Source organism: Ambystoma mexicanum (genome assembly GCF_040938575.1).
Source record: "Ambystoma mexicanum isolate Mex_15411 chromosome 12 unlocalized genomic scaffold, UKY_AmexF1_1 Mex_chr12_unloc.2, whole genome shotgun sequence".
Classification (NCBI taxonomy): Eukaryota; Metazoa; Chordata; class Amphibia; order Caudata; family Ambystomatidae; genus Ambystoma; species Ambystoma mexicanum.
In genome coordinates, this window is record NW_027182323.1 from 6,803,609 (window position 1) to 6,809,608 (window position 6,000).

The window sequence follows — 6,000 nt, forward strand, 5'->3', positions numbered from 1 at the left end:
AACATATGGTTAGTGCTGTGCAAGGAATCTCACATTCTGACTAGCCATGTGCATACTCTGCACTGCCACATATAGACATTAGGGGTGTACCAGACTTTATAGACCAAAGTATGGGACAGTTTTATGAACGCCTATACAATATACAGCAAAAGGGATGATCAAATCAAAACTGGAAATATGCATTAAGTACCAGAGTGGCTGCACTCATAGATAGATTGGGAGGATCCAGATATCAGAGTTTGGGCTACCCTTAAACGTAGATTGCTATATAGAGTTGCTGCATCATGTTCACGACCTATATATACCCCTGGAAGAACTACACGATCCCTAATAAAGGCTCATGTCCATAGATAGCGGTGGTGTGCCACCTATCTAAAAGGGGTAGAAACAGTAAAGTTACAGTCCATAGATAATTATGTGAATTGACCAAAAAAAAATAAACACAAAATTACAAAACAGGCCTGCACCAATGTGACCCACACTGGGGTGGCCTTTTTTAAACCACCTTTGTGAAGCTTAAATAGGCATAGCGTACTTCTTCTAGAGGGATCACACTGGTGACTTGTTGCACTTGATAAATCATATCAAGTCTTGTCCCTTTCTTTTGTGGTATACTGTTAGTCCAAATAGAGGGACATTTTTATGAACTTTACCAATGCTCCCTTAAAATTGTATTTATCTGTTCCTTCGGAATATGGTAGCTGTAAGGGGTCGGGACAACTTGCATCCATTTGTAGCGATCAGTTTAAGATTATTTAGCAGTTTTGAAGCTTCTTCTGACATAATACTAAAGTTCACAGTATCTGGCATATGCGCCATGTACCTATTCATCTATTTTACATGAACAATTATAACACTAAAAAAAGTTGAATTCGAACAACAATAGTTTTATGTCATGCATATAGATATTCTTTAATGTCCATTCAGCCTGAAAATATCGTCAATGAGTGTTTCAACCTCTTACTCACTGGTCTTCACCAGGGCGTTAGAACGTCTTCACTATACAAATTCCCAATGGTTCTTGAGATGCTTATTTCTAATCACTTCATAGGTACTTCTTCTACCTTGCATAATTCCTGTAATAGTCCTATTTGAGAAAATTCAAATGCCTTTCAGATTGAGTCCCAATTCTTGATGCCTAGAGGCTCTGCGCCTAATCTCAGACCGATTTTCCAAAGTCCAAATTTGTTTGATAACATACTCTTCCTGAGGGTTGTAACAGTGTCGATAAGCCACCCTCAAAACGGGGAGTTCCTTCTCTCCCCACTCACGTGGTTATGCAACAAACTATTTAACAGATTCTTTTTTTTTTTGCCCTATCTCAGACACATATCATGCCCCTTGGATCCCTCTACCATGAGCTGACAATGAGCCAAGAACCAGGCCAGTGTAGGGGAAATATATTGGTATTTATTTAAATTAAAAGTAATAGAAATGAGCACGAAAATGTTAAAAACCACTTTATCCGTGGCTCAACTTTTCTCAGCATAAATATATCACAAAAGTGAGTTAAAAAGACACAATCGCAATTATTCACTTTCTGTAAATTTAACTTCACAAAATAATTATATTGATTAATAATGGAGGCACTTTTGTGCGATTTTGATTTTCCTGCAGGCTTAAAAGGATAGAAGTAGGATTTCAAGATTGGTAATGATGATTTCGCACACACTTATGATTTAAAATAAACACAGGGTGATTTATCGGTTAATTTTTCAGACCCCCCCACCACTCCCCCCGCTTTGGTCTATGTTGGGAAGTCAGACAGAAAACTTAGAATGCTTTGGGGAATTTTGGATTTCAGACTCCCCTTGCAGAAATACCTGTTTTGGGGAAGCTGGATAAAAAGGTTGGACTGATTAAAAAACAAAGACACCCCTCTTCCTTAAGAAGTCGTGGTCAGCTGGACAACAAGGATTACCCAATTAATTTATAGAGTACAGTTTTCAGCACACACTGCGAAGTGATCTTTGTTAATTTCAAATTTTAATAAAATACACCCTGGAGGTGGTACTAGAGAGCCCAATCAACATGGCCGCGAGCCGAAACATCCGTACAAGATCCGGCCGCACATCAACTCTGAAGCCAACCTCAAAGTGCAGATTATGAAAATTTGAGACACTGGGCACCTGTTGGCGAGACTTGAGGTTCCTAAACCTAAACTGGGCTGAGAACGACAGAGGACACCTTTGTGTGCGCAGTAGCGCGGAGTGCAGGGAGAGGCGCCTCTGATCCTGTGACAGGGACTTCAGCTGCACCTAGCACCCCAGATGGCCTAGACTGCCTTGCGGGCAACATCAAAGCGGAATTGGCAAGAGCCTTACCCGACTCCCGGACATCGAGGGAGCCAGCAGGGAGGCTGCGGATCGGCTCACCACACCGGGGGAGCCCCGGGCATAACGGCTCCTCCTCTGTGTGGCATGGAGGATCGCAGCCCGTCACTCCCGGGAGGCGAAGGCGGAGCAACCAGTCCCCCAACTACTGGGGAGATCAGCATACACCAGCCAGGACACCCGAGGAACTGAGTGGTGTTTCTGAGGGCAGAACGGAACGGAGGAGAGACCCGACCACTGGGTCTTGCCACGGTAACAACCTATGGCGGCGGCTCCTGGAGCAGAGAGGCACACGCCGGAAAACCCACAGAGCCCAGAGGCCACCAGGACTCTGAGAGAGCTGGGTTGACAGATGAGAGCAAAATAGTAGAAGGAAAAAGAGGAAGAAGACTTGATGTAGTTGAGAGGAAACCAAACTGATGGAGATTATAGGGATAATAAGAGAATATCATGAGAGAATGAGAGGATAGAAGAAGGGAAGAAACAAGGAGAGTTGGAGGTGTGATACTGGGAGGAATGTAGGTGATAGTCTGACATATGCCATCTTTCATCAAAATAAATTACCTTGTGGAAATTGACTTTGACAGCATTGCATGGTGGTGATGACAAGGCATGCATATGTATTAAGAAAGGAAGCATAGGGCTGGGGGTATTGTGGACTATGGGGTGACACCCCCTATATATTAACAAAACGATGAAAGGCCACAATGTAATTTTATTGATGAAAATTAACATGGGGAAACTTATTTAGATGAAAGGACATAGACGCGAGTCTGGCATTGGTGCCAGAGTGGAATTGGTAAAGATAAAGTTGATAACAAAACAAGGATTGAGGTTGCAGTGGGAGAAAGACCCTGAGCTATGAGTGGCGTGGAACCATAGATAGAGATAGATAAAAGTGAGAGTAGGACAGCCATGAAGGTGAGAGTGAATGGGATAATTCAAAGGGAAAGATGCAATAGGGCGGAATAGGGGATAATCAGCAGATTGGAAGGGCTAGAGGTGAGACAAGGACAGAGTTGCTAGAGGTGTATTGGAAAAGTTGCAAAAAAGAGGCATTTACGGTAGTGAGGAAATGAGAGCCAATGAGTAGAGACTAGAAAGACAGGTGGAGGGGAAAGAGATAGAGACCAGGTGAGTGAAGGGGGTGAGCCTTGAGCAGATAAGGGAAGAACCAGGATACTTAAAGTGAAAGAACATGGCCTGAGTCATTGATTATGAAAATGAATTCACTTCAGAAGTCAAGTGCTTCTTTTATGGAGATTACATTTTTCAATGTAGTTACTATGGTCTCTTAACCATAGGATCATTCACAGTGAAGTCTAGGAATTCTCTCACACTTCTCTCGAACTAGGATGCCTTGTGCACCAGGGTGGATCCACCAGGGTGCATCTGTCACTGGACAGGTGGTATCTTACCTACTTGGTGGTAGTTGCCCACGTAAGTGTCTGAAGTCTGTTCTATGTGACAATTACTGGTATTGGTATTTAGGCTGGTTCTTAGCAGTTCCTGAAAACGTATTACATACTAAATTCACATATACCAACCACCATGTGGCTGGCTTATATCTGAAAACTGTCGGGACATTTTCCAGCTGACAATACATAATTCTGCACTATACAAAATAACCCGTTCTTACACGTTGTTATGGTCTGCACCATTTTCCATACATAATGTTGATCAGGTGTGTGTCGTGCAGCGCAGGCTGACTTGTCCATTGCCTCGCTCATGGCATCATCACATACAGGCCATTGTGTTGGGCCCGGGGTGAGGGACCTCCTGCCCTGGTGCCGGCACTGCACAGTACAAAGACACGGGAGGCAGGTGTCAAACGCAACACATCTTTATTCATACACCTCCTACATGCCACTGCCTTGCCCATGCTTAGCCTTCATCAGTTCCCCTGTTACCCCCGCCTCATGCCCCAGAACCCAACTGTCAATGGGACATCCCCGCAAATTAAACAATTACCCCAAAGGGGGTGCAACATGTGCCTGGGATGGTGCGCCTCAGACCATTTCTTCAATGAGACATTGCAGTTTGTTTCTTGCTCTTTGGGGTCTCGAGTTCTCTGTCTCTCGCACCATTCTTCCTGCCGGCTCCCCAGTGTATTCCACACCAGAGGTGTCAGAGTCTTCTCGGTCTCCATGATATGAATCGTCCTCATGGTGTTCATCAGACATGTCCCCTCTTCCCCTTGCCCGCCGTGGGGTGGCTAGTGGAAACCGTTTGAAATGTGAGGAGTTGCAGGTGGTGGACCCACGGTCGCCCTGGGCCGTAACCATTGAACCCTTTCGTGCAGTAATCACTAGGAGATCATCCTTGAACATTGCCATGTGTTTGTGGGTTTGTGGCTGCTTCATCGTCACTACCTCTTCAACTTCTAGCATGCAGTCCTTGGCTTTCCTGCGAATGTCTGCATAGTCCTTTATTCTCTGCTTGGCGTTCTGGTCGTGATCTCTCATTTCACTATCCTCAGGTCGCATGGTGTCTTGGGGGCCATGCTGTGGCAGCCGGGACCGAACATTTCTCCCAAACAGGACCTCTGCTGGGCTTTTCCTGTGGATCTGTGTGCAGTGCTCCAATAGTCCCTGAGCAGTTGATGGAAGACATGCTCGTAGGGTTGTCCAGTTTACTGGGCCACCTGTAGCACTTGTTTGAGGTTTGCCATGAAACGCTCAATCATGCCGTTTGCTTGAGGCCATAACAGCATGATCTTCTGGTGATGAAACCCCATGTATTCACTGAAGCGCTCAAAGTCTTGGCCAGCGTATGGAGATACATTATCTGTCTTCACTTTTTGGGAAATGCCATATGCTGTGAAAATGTGGTCCAGGACTCGGATGACATAGTGAGCTGCCGTGGAGACTCTCTGCGCCTCTAAATAGCTGGGGTACTTGTCCATTATGGCTAGGATGTATTTTCTCCCTTCGATGAGACCAAAGAAGTCAGCCGCCACTGCTTCCCACACCCCCTCCGGTAACGCAGACATCCGATAACGCTCTGGATGTCTGTTGGGTGTAATGAGGCAACAGGTCGGACACTCTTTCAAGACCTCCCCCAAAAGCGCATCTAGTTGGGGGAACCAGACCTTCTGTCTCAACATGTGTTTCGTAGACACTATTCCTCGGTGCCCCTCATGTGCTAGTTCCACTACTTTCCTTCGGAGTGAAGCTGGGATCACCATATTGTGTCCTTTTAGTAGTAGGTTGTCCTCAGACAAGGCCAGTTCCTCCTTCACCAGTAAAAGCCTGTCTATTTCTCTATGGACGTCTTCCGATTCAAGGCGACCTCTTTCTTTGGCCCATCTCCACCGCCCTGATCTGAGTCCTTCACTGACGATGAGGCATGCTGGATCCATCTCTTGTTTCCTGTGCGAGGGTAGCGGGGTCGATGCCCTTGGGCATGGCTTCTTGAATAAGATATCAGAAGTAGCGATTCACTACAGAAGGTTCCGGTCGGTCTCCGCTTCTCGGATGACGGGACAGAACTCACACTCACTTTCACCCTTGGAACCTATGTGAGGTACCAGCACCGTGGGGTTATGAGATGTGGGAGGGAGGGGCTTCTTCTAACAGCTGCAGCGAGGCACAAGCACCGTTGGTTCCCTGCTCCCTTCCCTCACTCACCACTGCTACTGGCAATCACTGCTGCGGACCCCCGGGCA